Source organism: Amaranthus tricolor, chromosome 5 (assembly GCF_026212465.1).
Source record: "Amaranthus tricolor cultivar Red isolate AtriRed21 chromosome 5, ASM2621246v1, whole genome shotgun sequence".
Lineage (NCBI taxonomy): Eukaryota > Viridiplantae > Streptophyta > Magnoliopsida > Caryophyllales > Amaranthaceae > Amaranthus > Amaranthus tricolor.
The window spans coordinates 8,235,713-8,254,105 of record NC_080051.1 but is presented as its reverse complement, the minus strand read 5'-3'; positions in this window follow the sequence as shown (position 1 = coordinate 8,254,105).

Sequence of the window (18,393 nt, the reverse complement as noted above, 5' to 3'; positions counted from 1 at the left end):
ACAACCTGGCAATGACATAGATGTGTATCTTGCACCTCTCGTTGAGGATTTGAGAAAGATGTGGGATGAAGGCGTTTCAGTGTTTGATGCATATGCTAATGAGGAGTTCACCTTGCGTGCAATGCTTTTATGCACCGTTAATGATTTTCCGGCATATGGCAACTTATCGGGGTATAAGAACAAAGGGAAGAAAGCATGCCCAATATGTATCAATGACAAGGAATCCACGTGTATTCCTAACTGCAAACACGTATTCATGCACCATCGAAAGTTCCTCCCACGAGACCACCAATATCGTAAGAAGAAGAAGTTGTTCAACGGGGAGGTTGAGGACCGTGTAGCTCGTCGACCATTGACCGGTTATGAGGTTTATGAACAGGTTAAGGGAGTTGAGACTGTATTTGGTAAAACGGGGCAAGTGCAAGGGGGTGAAGACCGATTATGGAAAAAAGAATCAATCTTTTGGAAGCTTCCATATTGGAGAGATCTACAGGTTAGGCATTGTCTTGACGTTATGCATATAGAGAAAATGTATGCGATGCCATACTCAGAACTCTCATGAACATTCCGGGTAAGACAAAGGATGTTAGGGCCGTGCGAGATTGGTTTGAATGTAAGGGTCTTCGTCCGGAGTTGTGGGCACATCTTAAGGTGAGTAAGAAAAGAAATAGAGCTGATGAAGTTGGTGGCAGTAAGAAGAAGATGAGTAATGACAAAGTTTATTTGCCTCCAGCTTGCTACACATTATCCAAAGCAGAGAAGCGGACATTTTGTGAGTGTTTGTATGGCATTAAGGTTCCGTCTGGGTACTCATCCAACATGAAGAGATTTGTGAGCCTAAATGGTGAGCTGAAGTCGGAAAGCATGAAATCTCACGATTGCCATGTAATGATGCAAGTGTTCTTACCAATTGCAATCCGTGGAATACTGCCAAAACATGTGAGATATGCTATTACCGAGCTATGTTCGTTCTTCAACACAATTTGTAGTAAAGTTCTTGATCCCTTTAAACTTGATGCACTTCAACTCGACGTGATTGTAACTTTATGCAAGTTTGAGATGTATTTTCCACCTTCTTTCTTTGACATAATGGTTCATCTTATTGTTCATCTCGTTCGTGAGATCAAGCTTTTGGGTCCAGGTTTTTTTAAGGTGGTGTTATTCTTTTGAAAGACACATGGGGTTTTTACAAAACAAGGTGAGGAATCCAGCACAACCCGAGGGGAGTATGATTCAAGTTACTGTGAGCGATGAGATTAGTAACTTTATAGCCGAGTATTTGGCCATAGCAAAGCCTATTGGACTTCCCACCTCTAGACATGAAGGGAGACTTGAGGGAAAAGGAACAATTGACTCCAAATCGGTCACACCTCCTCGAGAAAACCTTCTATAAGCACACTTGTATGTGTTGCATCATATTCCGGAAGTTCATCCTTTTTTGAGTGAGCATTTTGATATCTTGCGCGCAAAACATCCTTCTAAAGGGGATAGGGCATTGATGTAGTTGCAAAACAAGACGTTTATTAATTGGTTTCATAATCGAGTAATATGCGAAGAACTCAAGGGTGTATCCGAAATTGTTAAGTGGTTAGCTTTTGGTCCTCGTGATGATGTCAACAAATATGAGGGTTACGATGTCAATGGCTTCACATTTTGGACTGAGGGTCAAGACAAGAAGTCATCGTATCTACAGAATAGTGGGGTTTCTATTTTGGCGTCATCTACATTTTACGCGACTGCGAAGGATCAAGCACCGATTGATGCTAAATTGGTATATTACGGGCGGGTACATGAAATATGGGAGCTTGACTACTGTACTTTCATTATTGGTCTTTTCAAATGTAAGTGGGTAGATAATAATCGACGATGCATTAAAAATGACGACCCTTGTGGATTCAGTCTTGTAGACTTAGCTCGTTTGCGTGATAGTGAGGAGCTATTCATACTAGCTACACAAGCCAAGCAAGTATTCTACATTGTCGACCCGTCTGATAAAAAATGGTCTATTGTTATACCGAGAGATATTATTTATTTTACCAATTTGATTTAATTAAGTGTTATATATATATATAAATAGTATTACTTTTCCCATGCGTTTCAGCAGAATGAAAAAAGTGCGTGGACAAATGGGACCTACATCCAGAGCCACATTTCCAAAATGGACAGCAATAAAGGTACACAAATTCGATTTTATGCGTTTTTAAGCGTTTTTGTCAATTTCGCGCGTAAAGTAGGTCAAACTTGGTTTGTTATGCACGAAACTTGGCACACAACACTATTTGGCATATATTATTGTGTTGAAATGGTTAGAATTGAAAATAATAGTCATATGCTAGAAATTAGGTGTTGAGTTGCGATTTTAAGGGTTTTTAAGCATTTTTGTCAATTTCGCGCGTAAACACTTAAACAATTCTGATCTAGCAAAATGTCGAGCAGCCTTCCTTCAGCTCAGCTTCTAGGAGTCCACGGGGATTGTTAGAATGGTTTTAGGACCTTGATAGCTAGATCCAAGTACCAAGATTCCATTTCCACTTTAGCCTAGGTCCTGGATGCATAGGTTTGGTCTCCACGTGTCGTGCAAGGTGGTCTGGTCACTAGTTTGCTGCTGTGTCAATTTCGCGCGTAAAGTAGGTTAAACTTGGTTTGTTACGCACGAAACTTGGCACACTACACTATTTGGTATATATTATTGTGTTGAATTGGATAGAATTGAAAATCATAGTTATATGCTAGAAATTACGTGTTAAGTTGCGATTTTAAGGGTTTTTAAGCGTTTTTGTCAATTTCGCGCGTAAAGTAGCTCAAATTTGGTTTGTAATGCACGAAACTTGGCACACAACACTATTTGGCATATATTATTGTGTTGAAATGGTTAGAATTGAAAATAATAGTCATATGCTAGAAATTAGGTGTTAAGTTGCTATTTTAAGGGTTTTTAAGCGTTTTTGTCAATTTCGCGCGTAAAGTAGATCAAACTTGGTTTGTTATGCACGAAACTTGGCACACAACACTATTTGGCATATATTATTGTGTTGAAATGGTTAGAATTGAAAATAATAGTCATATGCTAGAAATTAGGCGTTAAGTTGCGATTTTCAGGGTTTTTAAGCGTTTTTGTCAATTTCGCGCGTAAAGTAGCTCAAACTTGGTTTTGATGCGAAAACGGGACTGATTAAGGCCTTGGTTATGCAAGGATTAATGTTGTGCATAAGCTTTGATTAATGACACAGACAAAAACTACAAATGATCATGAAAAGAACACGTAACAACCACAAACACTTAAACAGTTCTGATCTAGCAAACTGTCGAACAGCCCTCCTTCAGCTCAGCTTCTAGGAGTCCACGGGGATTGTTAGAATGGTTTTAGGACCTTGATAGCTAGATCCAAGTACCAAGATTCCTTTTCCACTTTAGCCTAGGTCCTGGATGCATAGGTTTGGTCTCCACGTGTCGTGCAAGGTGGTCTGGTCACTAGTTTGCTGCTGTGTCAATTTCGAGCGTAGAGTAGGTCAAAGTTGGTTTGTTACGCACGAAACTTGGCACACTACACTATTTGGTATATATTAATGTGTTGAATTGGATAAAATTGAAAATCATAGTTATATGCTAGAAATTACGTGTTAAGTTGCGATTTTAAGGGTTTTTAAGCGTTTTTGTCAATGCGCGTAACGTAGCTCAAATTTGGTTTGTAATGCACGAAACTTGGCACACAACACTATTTTGCATATATTATTGTGTTAAAATGGTTAGAATTTTAAATAATAGTCATATGCTAGAAATTAGGTGTTAAGTTGCGATTTTAAGGGTTTTTAAGCGTTTTTGTCAATTTCGCGCGTAAAGTAGCTCAAACTTGGTTTGTTATACACGAAACTTGGCACACAACACTATTTGGCATATATTATTGTGTTGAAATGGTTAGAATTGAAAATAATAGTCATATGCTAGAAATTAGGAGTTAAGTTGCGATTTTAAGGGTTTTTAAGCGTTTTTGTCAATTTCGCGCGTAACGTAGCTCAAACTTGGTTTGTTTTGCACGAAACTTGGCACAAAACACTATTTGGTATATATTAGTGTGTTGAAGTGGTTAGAATTGAAATTCGTAGTCATATGCTAGAAATTACGTGTTAAGTTGCCATTTTATGCGTTTTAAACCGTTTTTGACACTAACATCTATTTTCTCTTAGTGCTTTCAACAACCTTCTTCTTCCGTTGACTGCGGCTACTACGCGCTGAAGTATATGGACGATATTATAAAATCCGTGAAGGAGTTTGGAGTCGAAAATATAGATGGCGTAAGTATTTGTTACGTTCTTAATTAAATATATTATTGGTAAAAATCTAATGTTTCTATATTAATCTTTTATTTTTATATTATATTATAGGTTTTAAACGACATTCCGAGGGAAACACGCCCTTTGAGAAGTGGAGAGATGCGCGAATTAAAAGACAAGATTGCCGCGCATCTTGCTAATATTTGTCCTTAATAAATTGTAATTAGTATAGATTATTTTTTATACTTTAATGTATATTTTATATATATATATATATATATATATATATATATATATATATATATATATATATATATATATATACATATATATATACATATATATACATATATATATATATATACATATATATATATATACATATATATATATATATACATATATATATATATATATATATATATATATATATATATATATATATATATATATATATATATATACATATATATATATATATATATACATATATATATATATATACATATATATATATATACATATATATATATATATACATATATATATATATATGTACATATATATATATATATACATATATATATATATATACATATATATATATATATATATATATATATATATATATATATATATATATATATATATATATATATGTACGTACATAATATTATATTTATATATATGAGCGAGAGTTTATTATTACAAAGAGATTATTGTTGATTATCTGTGATTATCATTGGACTAATCATTGTTATTACATTGTATTATTATTGGATTATTATAAGGATAAAACGGAAAAAGAAAAAAAAATAGAAGTATTTGCTGCGGTCAGGGGCAAAACCGCAGCAAATAATGCCCCACTTATTTGCTGCGGTTTTGCCTCTGCCCGCAGCAAATACCCCTCCTTGTTTGCTGCGGTTTTGCCTCTGACCGCAGCAAATACCCCTCCTTATTTGCTGCGGTTTTGCCTCTGACCGCAGCAAATAATGCCCTGATTTGCTGCGGTTTTTAACCGCAGCATTTAAAGTAGGACATTTGCTGCTATCACTATTGCTGGGGGCCAAAATCGCAGCAAACGAGGTTTTTTCCACTAGTGTGATTATATAAATTGACCCATATATTTTAATTCCTTCTAACAAATTAAAATTTTGTTAAAGAAATATAAATCATAATAACTTATTTAAAATCATCATGAATATAATTCTTATAACAAATTTAAATTCTGTTAAATAATTACTAATCATGGAAAGCTATAAAAAAAATCATGACTTAATCTTGTTAACAATTAAATTTTGTTAAGGATTTATAAATCATAGAAACTATATAAAATAACTCATGAATTAATTCTTCTAACAAAATCAAGATTTTTGTTAAAGATTTATAAATCATGGAACTATATAAACACATCCTGAGAAAAATTCCTCTAAGAAATTAAATTTTGTTTAAGAATTGTAAATCATGGGAAAAGAATTATATAAAGTAACTCATGACATAATTCTTATAACAAATTAAATTCTTTTTAAGGAATTATAAATCATGAAAACTGAAAAAAAAAACATACAATTAAAAACAATTCCTTCAAACAAATTAAATTTTTGTTAAAGAAATGTGTAATTTATGAAAATAACCAAAATAAAAACAAATAAAAACAAAGTTTGATTAAAGAATAAAAAATTCAAAACTTAAAATTTCAAGTATTGAATATTGAATAATACAATTACACAGCCAAAACTCAACTAAAGAATTTTCCTCACTTTTTCTCTCAATATTACACTTTGGCCGAAAATTTTGAAGCAAAGTGTGAAGAAAATTTCTAATTTTTTGTGAGTCAAAAGTTCAAGGTCATTTGCTTAATTAACATCCTTAATTTCCATTCCTTATAACCTAACTAATTACCCCCTTAATTAGCATTAAGGGAGGAGTTACAAACTCCCCAAAAGTCACTCCACAATTGGCTCCCCCTTCTCCAAATTATTATTATTATTATTATTATTATTATTATTATTATTATTTTATTTATTTATTTATTTAGTAATTGTTCGGTTTAATTGTTAGACGAAAAGTCGTTACGCGATAAACTTGTTACGTGATAACATGCACGTACCACTTAATAATTAAAAAATCAAATAACTAATTGAATTGAATAATCAAAAAATTAATTAAATTAAAAAATTATATTTTTCCGATAATTTAACGGGGTGTTACAGCCTGCTTTCTCCAATACCCTGACTTTGACTGGAGTATTGTAAGGCGACATCTTCAGGCCCCAATGATTGAGCGTAAAGTGAACCAGCTCAGGAAAAGTGACCCTCTTCTCTAAACTCCAGGAGGAGAGTCCCCTTCTTAGAAGCCTTCTTCTGGAAGTCTTGCTTCTACTACTCCTTCTAAATGACTTGCCTCTAGTTGTTTCACCGTTCAGCTTCGTCATTTTTTGTATTCTTTGCATTTTTGTATTCTTTGATCTGGTTGTATACATCCATTCGTTGTAGGTGTGTGTACTTGTATATTGCAACTAGTAATTTTGTATACTATAACTTTTAAACTTGTAGGAAATTTTTGTAGGAAATTTTTGTAAACTTGTATATTGCAACATGTAAATTTGTAAACTGTAACTTTCGGAGGAATGATAAGTTGATTCCTACCTTCTATTCTCCATTCTTCTGTCCAAGTTTTTATTCCTTTCTTATGCTTTTGTATTCCTCTTGAACAATCATTATAGTACTGGAGTATGGTTTTGTCTAAGGGACATGAGCTGGTTTTGCAACTATTTATTACTGCTGTCTCCTTCCATACCTCTTTCTTATTTTATAAAATTACTAGTCATTTTAAGAGAATAAGGTGTTGGGGACTGTTTTTTGTTTGTTTGGGATCTGGAACATCCTCTTCAAGGTATAAAAGATCTATCCTGAAGAGTGTTGACCCAAGGATCATTAGCCTTTACTTTTTGGATTCCAAGACATTCTTTTCAAGGTATCAAAATCACTTTCCTGTTGAGGTTCTTGATCCAAGAATTGGCAAAAGTCTGTTTAGGATAAGGGTCTACCTTACCAGGGCATAAGATAGCTTTCCTGTTAAATCCATGTCCTAAGAAGAATGAGCCAGAATTATACTAGAGTTTTGGCATTGAACTGGTCTGATGGTCATCAGGATCCTAGTATCTCTCTTAACTGAAAAGCTTTTGTTTTCATGGTTAAGATAGCAGATTTCATTGATTAGGCTCTTCTATTTAGCACCCTCTTCGAACTGTTACCTTTAGATTCTCGAGTTTGGGAGAAACTCGCAGGTTGTATAAATGTTTTCAATAAAGTTACATACAAAGTCAACTTGATTTATTAAAAGGTCAAAAAAGACCATATTCATTACCAGAGGGAAATCTAGATTACAGCGAAACTATAAATAATACTTCTTTAGGACTCTAGAATTCCAGTTGTGCCAGAAGTTTTCTTGGACAGGCTTTTTCAATTTGTAGGCTCCATCACCCAAAACTTGAGTTACAATGTAGGGACTTTCTCAAGTTTCACAAAGTTTCCCATGATCTCGAATTTGTGCAGCTTGGGCATATCTCGGGACTAGATCTCTCACTTGAAAGGTTCTTTCTCTCACCTTCTTATTATACAATCTTGCAACTCGTTCTGGTAGGCTGCCATTTTTAGAGCAACTTTTTCTCGTACTTCCTCAATGAGTTCAAAGTCTAGTAGCCTTGATTCTTGATTTTCATTTTCTTCATAGCACTGGGTACGCAGAGTTGGTACACCGATTTCAACAGGAAGTAAAGCCTCTGTGCCATAGCCCGAATGGAGTCTGTCATGTGGCTACTTTGGGAGTAGTTCTAAGTGACCATAATACATCATACAAGAACTCAGACCATCTACCCTTTGCCTCATCAACTTTTTTCTTTAGACCATTCAGGATTTGTTTATTGGCTGCTTCAGCTTGGCCATTGCATTGAGGATTGCAAACTGATGAATATGCAACATTGATCTTGAAGTCACTGAGATATTCCCTTAAGGTATTACAATCAACCTGTTTTCCATTGTCCATCGACAAGAAAATGGGTAACCCAAATCTGGTGATGACGTGTTGTCATATAAACTTTTCAACCTTCTTGGAGGTGATTGTAGAGAGAGGCTCTGCTTCTACCCACTTGGTAAAATAATCCACACCCACTATAAGGAATTTGACTCCTCATGAGGCCACAGGGAATGGTCCCATGAGGTCCAAGCCCCACTGGGCAAAAGCAATTAGGTTGTGGATGAATTTTAGCTCGTTGGAAGGTGTGTTGATGCTAAGACCAAATTTCTGGCATTTTTCGCATTTTTCAACTATATTCTTTTCATCTAAGTAGGCATTTGGCCAGTAATATCCTGCCTTGAATGCTTTATGGGCCAGGGACTTCACCCCTTAGGGATGACCACAGACTCCCTCATGGATCTTTCTTAGGATGTACTCAGCTTCCTCAGGGGTAACGCATGTCAGTAGGGGGCCACTCTTAGCTAATTTATACAGCTCATTGTTGACGATTATGAACTGAGGTGCCATGTTTTTTATCTTCTTGGCCCTGGTAGGATCTATTGGTAGCTCACCTTCTTCTTTATACTTCAGCATCTCTTCCATCCATGGGGGAAGATTCAATCTATTGATTGCGAAGACTGATGTTGCGTCTTCATGGAATTGCACTTTTTTGTTTTACTTCCAACAGAACATATCTTTTCATTTCATGTTGGGTGGCGCTTCCTAATTTGGAAATGGCGTCGGCTTGTTCATTCTGTGATCTGGGGAGTCTCTCTACCTCAAAGCCTTCGAAGTGTGCACTTAGGCATTTGATCTTTGCTAAATATTTCTGCATTGAAGTTTCTCTAACCTCGTATTCCCCCAGGATCTGGTTTACTACCAATTGAGAATCCATCCTCAGCCTTACGTGTTTTGCTTCCAGGGCTCTACAGAGTTGCAGACCTGTAATCGCTACTTCATATTCTGCTTCATTGTTTGTAGCTCTCAATTAGAATTTTAGAGTATATTCTATGGTTTTCCCTTCAGGAGATATTAAAATAACTCCAACTCCTGCCTCTACATTTCTAAAAGAGCCATCTGTAAGCAGCTGCCAAACAGGAGCGTCTTTTTTCAGTTTAGAGTTGTGCGTGCATTCTGCAAATATGTCAGCTAAGGCTTATCCTTTGATAGCAGTTCTTGCTTGATACTTGATCTCGTACCCATTCAGTTTAATGGCCCACTTGGCAAGTCTCCCAGACCATTCTATCTTGTCTAGGGATTTTTCTAATGGTAGATCAGTTAATACAATTACCTGATGGGCATTAAAATAAGGCTTGAGTTTCTTGGCTTCCACCACGACGGCATAGGGTGTCTTTTCGATCAGGGAATATCGAGTTTCTACATCTAGCAGGATCCTGCTTACAAAATAGATTGGCAGCTGCACATTTCCTTCTTTCTTGACTATTGCTGCACTTACCATGGTTTGAGTAGCAGCAGCATATAGATTTAGAGTTTCCCCTGGGATAGGCCTTGCCATGGTGGGCAGGCCATGCAGGTGGGCAGGCCATGCAGGTGGTCTTTCAGTTCTTGGAAAGCTTTTTTATGCTCATCTTCCCAAAAGAAATTCTTATTTCCACGGAGCACCTTAAAAAACGGCAGATATTTTTCTGCTGACTTGGCTATGAATCTGGAAAGAGCCGCCATTCTCCCAGTGAACCTCATTACATCCTTTTTGGATTTTGGCTCCGCCAAGTCTAAAAAAGTTTGTACTTTAGCCGGGTTTGCACCTATACCTCTTTGAGACACCATAAATCCTAAGAACTTTCCAGCCATGATTCCAAATACGCATTTCTTGGGATTCAGTCTCATATTGTGCCTCCAAATGTTCTCAAAGGTCTCTTTGAGATCAAGGATAAGATTTTCTTCCTTCTTACTCTTGAGGATTGAATCGTCCACGTACATTTCTAGATTTCTCCCCCTCTAGCAGGCAAATATCTGGTCCATTAGTCGTTGGTATGTTGCACCTATGTTCTTTAGGCCAAATGACATCATTTTGTAGTTGTAGACTCTCGCTGTGCAAATGAACGCAGTTTTTTCTTTATCGGAAGGGTCCATGAATATTTGATGGTACCTTAAGAAAGCATCCATGCAACAGAGCAAAGCATGTCCTGCAGTAGAATCTACTAACTGATCGATTCTAAGTAAAGGATAGAAATCTTCAGAACATGCCTTGTTTAGGTTAGTGAAATCAAAGCACATCCTCCACCCTCCTGTTGCTTTTGATACCACCACAACGTTGGCCAGCCATTTAGGATATTGGCAGGGCTCGATGAACCCTGCCTCCAAGAGTTTCTATATATTAGCTACATTTTATCTTTACTTTTATCCCTATACGCGACTTGAATAGCATAAAGAAACTACATGTTATTGCATTGGTTTATTGGATTTTACGCTTGTTTTGTTGCTTTGGTGTTTTGTTTTATTTCAGCATCTAATCATCAACACCGAGCATAAATTAGATCTTTGGTCGCATACATTGCTCACCTAAACACCGAGGGCTCAAAGAATTGAAACGTCATGAGCCACGCCATAAGAACAAGCCAAAAGAAGCCAAAATAGATCCACTCGACCAGAATGGGCTCGAGCTAAGATGGCTCGAGCTGCATTGCTCGAGTTAGAAGCTGAGTATTACATATCTGAAGTTTGCTCAACCGGTCGAGCAAATTGGCTTGGGTCGAGCGAAGTGCATTCAAACTTCCATAGCTTCTGATCATTAGCAGAATTCAATTCAGGTGTACAGGACATCTGCTCGACTGGTCGAGCAACATGGCTAAGGTCGAGCTAAAATTCACATTCTGTCCAATTTTTGAAGTTTATGATTTTGGACTTGATGGTGATTCAACTGGTCGAGCAGGAGCCACTCGAGTCAAGCGAAATAGGCGGCAGCAGCTTTTGCGATCTTTATAAAGTATCATATTCGAGGTCTGATTATATTGGTGCTGCTGCCAAGACTGTCAGCCACCCTACCCTATCCATTAGGGGTGGCAACCCCCTCCTACAACCTAGGGGTGGTGGAGCAATCATGAAACCACCACCCCCCCCCCCCCCCCCCCCCCACTTGTTTTTGAAGCCTATAAATAGAGAAGTGGAAGATGGAGCTATCATCTCAGTTTTCATCTTTCATTTTGAGTAATTTCTATGTATTCTTCATAGCTTTGCTTTCATTTCAAATAAGAATTAGTGTTAGCATAATTTCCCTTTCAATTCAATTAAGTATTTTCGCTTTCCAAATACAATCTTAACTTCATCCTTTATTGTAATATTTTGCAACTTGGAATTCTTCAACCATTGATGTACTATTATTGAAGCTATTGGAATGTATTACTCTGAATCATCAAATCATCTTGTTCATCCTTAGATTGAACTTAAAAGAGTAACTTATATCCTCTCTTATATTGTTTTCAACTCATGTCACTTAGTTATCTTTGATTGTTTGCCTTTAGTTTCATATGTTCATGCTTGTAGTTCTTCAACTTATATTGCACTCATCTCTTTAGGATAGTCTAGCTTAATTTATTCATTTATGATTCTTGGCTTGTTTGCAATCTACAATTTCAATATGAGTATGAGTGAGTAGTTTGTTTTGGCTTAGGCTAGGCATCATCACCATGTATGTAGTTTGAATTATTTTTTTTACCTTTGGCTTGGTTGTGTTGTTTATGGTTTAAGATGGATTTCGCTACTAATTTTCCAAATGTTACACCATCCTCCATCATCCCACATGATGACCATTACATCTTCATTTATCACTATAAATACATCATACTAGAGTCATTAACACTTTAAGCTTACACAATGCCTACCGAAACTATGTCCAAACTTACACTCATCCCTCCTAATCCACGTACAAATAGTTACTCCCAAACTGCATTCATTCTATAGATCGTTAGTATTACGTTCATTTTAATATAATTCCTTGTTTTTTGTCTCTTATATTGACTTGATCATCTAAGGGACTTTCAAGGAGATCACCCCATGGACAAGGCTAACGGTTTGTGGTGTAGGAATTGCAGTTACTTACGTGGTAGAATGATATCACACTTCAAGATAGCTGACATTGACTTTTACGACGCTTCATCTTCAGGTGTTAGTAAAGTTTTGTACGATCCAGTTTCTCACCGAAACAGTTTGGCCTCGTTTGTGGGATCACAAACATAAAAATCGTGTGTCCCTATCCCTAATTCCAAATCCAAAGTTGTAATAATAATAATAATAATAATAATAATAATAATAATAAGGGTTCTGATATTACAGCGCTTAGGGCTGTACATAAAAATTAACAAATTTTCTTTATCATTAATAATTTTAAATTTTCAAGAGAATATAATCTAGAATTTGAAAAACAATTAATATTTTATATAATGATTTTTAACTTCCCAAGAAATAATAAATAATAAATTAATAAAATATAATTAAATGCTTATACTTTCAACAAAAATATATTAAATTAAATAAATTAAATAAAAGATTTTTTCATATATAACCTTTAAGGCTCTTTCCTGATAATAATAATTAAAACAAAAAACTTGAATAACCCATGATAATCCCTTTTCTACACCACATATAGTCATGTACACAATCTTTGTGTTCACAATGGAATTTCAGGCGTTGATTATCCACCAGAGAAGATCAACACCACTTAATGAAATCACAAACAGCTAAATTACAAGACTATTAAATTCTTTCCTCAAAACTTTACCCTTTTTACCTCTAAATTTTGATGAAAAACCTGATTCATTCCTTGTAAAATAACCTCTAAAAGATTTTCTTCAAATTTAAATCTTGATGATACCCAAACTTAGTTTCATCATTTTCCACCACAAAATTAATTAAATGAGTTTTAAATCCATCGACCGATTGTTGAACTGGATATTTGGATTATGTGGTCAAAATTTATTGAATTACCGTTTTTCATCAAGCACTTTTGGGGACAATTAAGCTTATTTTTTATGAACAATATGTTGCTGGGCCTGGGATAAATATATAAAGGAAAAAAGTTTGATGGTTGAGAAGATTTATGATGCTGGATTAAGAGGGATGCTTAATTATGGATTTAAACATGCATATGATAATCCTTCATGTGATCAGAATTACTAGACTTTTCTTACTATTATCGAGTCTACCAGTTATTTCTTGCATTTTCGGCTAATAATGACGTAATTTTATTTGATTATGCTCTTCGATTTGAGAAAACTCAGGTGTGGTGGATTTGGATTATGTTCTCAAATACATAAACCTACTCAATGATCAATTTGACGCGGATGAATAATCACAATATCTAAATATTTAATATTCTAATGGGAACATTGTCAGTGAAGGAGTTCAGTGATGGGGCTCCAGCTTCTCATTTATTTTTTCATCTATATTGTTCATCACTAGGCATGGCCACGGTCCGGGTTGGTCCGGTTCCGGTTCCATTTGGAACCTGTCGCGAACGGTTCCGGTTCCGGTTCCGGTTCCGGGCGGTTCCAAACGGTTCATTGGCGGTTCATGAGGCGGTTCCGGCGGTTCCAACTCACGGGACGGGCGGGTCGGACCATCGGTTCCATTTTAATTTTTTCTTTAAATTTTTGTATAATAAAAAAATACTATAATATCGCGGACGTACCTTTGATGATTACTTGATTATTAGCGAAATTCATTGCATGTCAAGTTGTCATCGTTATTGAAATATTTACTAAAAAGAATGGAAAAAAATAAATTAATAAGAAACGAATCAATGATAATGTCGATAAAGATGATTAATAAAAAAAGAGGGAGAAAATGGACTTGAACCTAGTACCCAAATGAATACTAAGCTGCCTACATATCCCGAAGGAATCAAAGCTCACGTAGTTCTTTGTCATACCTTTTATTTATAGTTGTTGAGTGTTGATTCATCGTTGTCGCTTGTCGGATTGATCCTATTCGTCTTCGTCATCATCATGTGGTTGATTAGATGCTTCCGCTGACTCTCCTCCTGACGATGATGAAGTTGTATCCATCATCATCCATGGATCATCATCGTCGTCTTGATCATCATCGTTCCTTAGTCCTTGTGTTCGAATCTCAGCTTGATCCCAATCTTTCTTGCAAACACATATTTGAATACTATGTGGAGCAAGACGAGATCGCTTTTCATCCAAAACTCTTCTACCTGCACTAAAAGCAGACTCCGACGCAATAGTTGACGCGGGAATTGCAAGGACATCCTTTGCAATTCTCGATAAAATGGGAAATTTAACAGATTTTTCTTTCCACCACTCCAAAATATTATAGACACTTGGGTCTATTTCAAAGTGGTGTTTAAGATAACTATCTAGTTCTAAATATGTGGTCGAGGAAGAAGAAGATCCTACAAAACTATCATCTTGAGTCATTATGTTAGCTATTACTGAATTATAGAAAGTGGGACGAGCCGAAACGCTAGCACGCCTAGACATATCGCGTTTCGATTTATATACACTAGCGTAAAAATCATACAGTTCAGCTAAATATTTTTTACATGTTCCTACATAATATTGTACATCAGAAGACGGGCGATCTAACGATTGATAATAAAATCCTATTACTTTAGTTAGGACCTCAGTTTTAAAACGTGGGTCCAAAATGGTTGCGATTCCATAAATATAAGGAAAATCGGTAAAATATGATTTCCATTTTTCCATCATATCTGCAAGAATCGGCCTTAATTGTGGGTTAGTATCTTCATGTGTATGTTTAAGTAGATGATAAAAAATAGTAATACATTCACTTATTACTAAGTGAACGTTCGGTTCATAAACATAAGAAAAAATCTTAGTCGCGTGGTCATACGCTTCTAATATGTTATGTACACCTATTGCTAATTCCCAAGTTGCATCAGCTATGAAACTATCTGTATACTCACTATATATTTGTGTTATTACTGGGCGATAAGCAATCGCCTTTCTTAATAAATCGTTGGTTGAGCCCCAACGTGTAGGAGTATCTAATGACCAATACACTTTTTTAAGTTGGTATTGGTCACATAATTGTTTATATCTTCTTTTTATCTTTCCGGTCCTAAGCCATTTCACTATATCCCTAATTGGTTCTAATAATTCACTTAATTGTTTTATGCCTACTTGACAAGATAAGTTAACTATATGCGCACAACAACGTATGTGTAATAAGCTACCCCCAAGGATTAAACTAAAGGCAGGTTCGTTAAACAAAAGTTCTATACATTTAATGTTTGCGGTTGCATTATCAGTTGAACAACAAAATATTTTATCTAATAAGTTCCATTCTCTACATATCTCTACTAATCTATATTTTATGTTTTCACCGGTATGTCTTTCTGGCATTGTCTCAAAAGCAATTATTCTTTTTTGAATAATCCAATTTCGATCTATCCAGTGTGCTGTTACACACATATAAGGTTCTAAATGTGGGGGAGCAGACCAAATGTCAGTTGTTATGCTAACCCTACCATTAAACGATTTAAACATTTCAACTAATTCATAGCGCATTGATTCGTATAATTTAATTGTGCGTCTTTTAAGAGTGCTCCTAGGGATTGCTCTATATTGTGGTTGCAATTGTTGTCTAGTGAGACGCTCGTATGCCCTACTTTCACCGTGGTTAAAAGGCAATTCATCACAAATTACATACCTAGAAAATTCATCAATCATGTCATTACGATTATATCTAAAAGGCATACCTGTGTTGGGAATGTCCCATTGTGTCTGTCGGCTTCCACTTGTGGTCCCGCTGCCGCTTGCTGCATGAGTTTCTTTTGTGATTCCATGCTTCTTTGCCAAATGTTTGTTAAAAGATCCCGTTCCACCACCTAACACGTATTCACAAAACACAATAAATAAATGTTTATAAAATATGAATATATAATGTATGAATGTATTATGTATGTATAAAAAACTTAAAAAGTATTTACCTCTGGTGAAACTGTATGAAACTAAGGGCTTTACTCCTTGACTTTCACAAATTTGACAAGTGCATAAGAAAATATCTGGATTCTCAGTTGGTTCTTTTGTGAAATACGACCACACATGTGAAACAGCTCTACCACTAGGAGGTGGCATTGCCGGAAAAGGTTGTCTTACTGGTTCATCTTCATCTAAATAAATAATTTAAAATTATAAAACTATAATTAAATAAATAAATAATTTAAAGTTTAATTAATTTGAAGAATAAAATTATAAAACTAACCGATAGTTTGGAAATTGACTCGTTTACCACGAGCTTGTCTTTGTTGTTGTTGTTCTCCTTGTTCTTCATATGATCTTGTTGATGACTGTCGAGATATATGTATCCTAATTGGGGTCGTTGGTTCCTCTTCTTCATCAATTTGTATATCTCTTTCCACTTCTTCTGCATAATTATGTAACTCCGGGTCGTACCCTTCCGGATAATTATGTTCATAATTATAATTACTAATGGAGGGTGTTGTTGATACCGACGGAGTAGAAGTGGCCTTTCTTTTGGAGGAACTGGAACCTCCTAATGATTTTGCCACTTTAGTAACTTTTTTTGTGGCTTTTTTCAAAAATGAAGACATGATTGATAATATTGAAGTAATAATAGAAATATAGAATTAAGAAATAAATAAATAATTAATTATGTAACTAACTAAATTAAGAAATAATTAGAAGACTAATTATGTAATTAAGAGAATAATTGCGTAATTAAAGAATTAAGTAGAGAGAGTAAGTAGAGAGAGTAGGAGAAGAGATGAGTTGTGAATGAAAATGATTGAAAGTGATGAGTATATATAGAGTATATCCCAACGGCTATAAACGGTAACAAACGGCTAGTTTTTTGGCGAACCGGTTCCATGGAACCGGTGGGCCGGTTCAACCGGACCGGTCCCGATTCCGGTTCCACGGAACCGTTGAGCCGGTTCAACCGGACCGGTTCCATGGAACCGTTGGACCGGTTCTCCCGGACCGGTTCCGGTTCCAAACCGCGGGTTTTTTTACCCGGTTCACGACGGTTTTTTCCGGCGGTTTTACGGTTCCGGCAATTTTTTTCCGGCGGTTTCACGGTTTCGCGGTTCGGGGCGGTTCGGAACCTGTCGCAAACGGTTCCGGTTCCGGATCCGGTTCCAAGCGGTTCGGGACCGGTTCGGTTCCGGGTAACCCGCCCCGTGGCCATGCCTATTCATCACATTAGAACATATAGTATGTCTATTCAGATTTGGTCATAACCCTTATTATCAGCATGATTTGACATTGTCTTCATTTACCTCTACTATTTAAACCGTGAAACTTGGATGTTGGATGTATAACACCCTTCTATTATGAAAAAAGAACAAATATATATATATATATATATATATATACACACACATACACACACATAGACACACACACACACACACACACATATATATATATATATATATATATATATATATATATATATATATATATATATATATATATATATATATATATATATATATATATATATTTATTTATATATATATACACACACACACACACACACACACACACACATATATATATATATATATATATATATATACAAAATACAAAATCTAAACTAATTACACTACCAAACACATAAATTAGAAAGATACTCGGCCACCTTTTCTTTCAATTTGCATTTCCCGTTCTGTCAAAGTGTGTGTTTCCCTTGGAGTGTCGTATAAAAACCTAAATATTATATAAAATAATTAAAAAGTTTATGTAATACATGTACATTAGATTTTACCAATATTAAATATATAATATTATTATTTAAGAACGTAACATATACATATCGCATCAAAATTTTCGACTCCAACGTTCTTCACGGTTTGTAAGAGATCGTCCATATATATTTGAGAGTGTAGTAGCCTCAGTCAATTCCATTATCTGTCGAAAGCAGTAAGAGAAAATAGATGTTAGTGCCAAAAAAGCTTTAATATATATCAAATAGATGTTAGTCGATTCTAACTATTTCAACACAATAATATATACCAAATAAACCAAGTTTGAACCACTTTATGTGAGAAAGTGCCAAAAACGCTTAAAGAACCTTAAAAAAGCAACTTGGCACGTAAATTCAAGCATATGACTATTGTTTTTGATTCTAACAATTG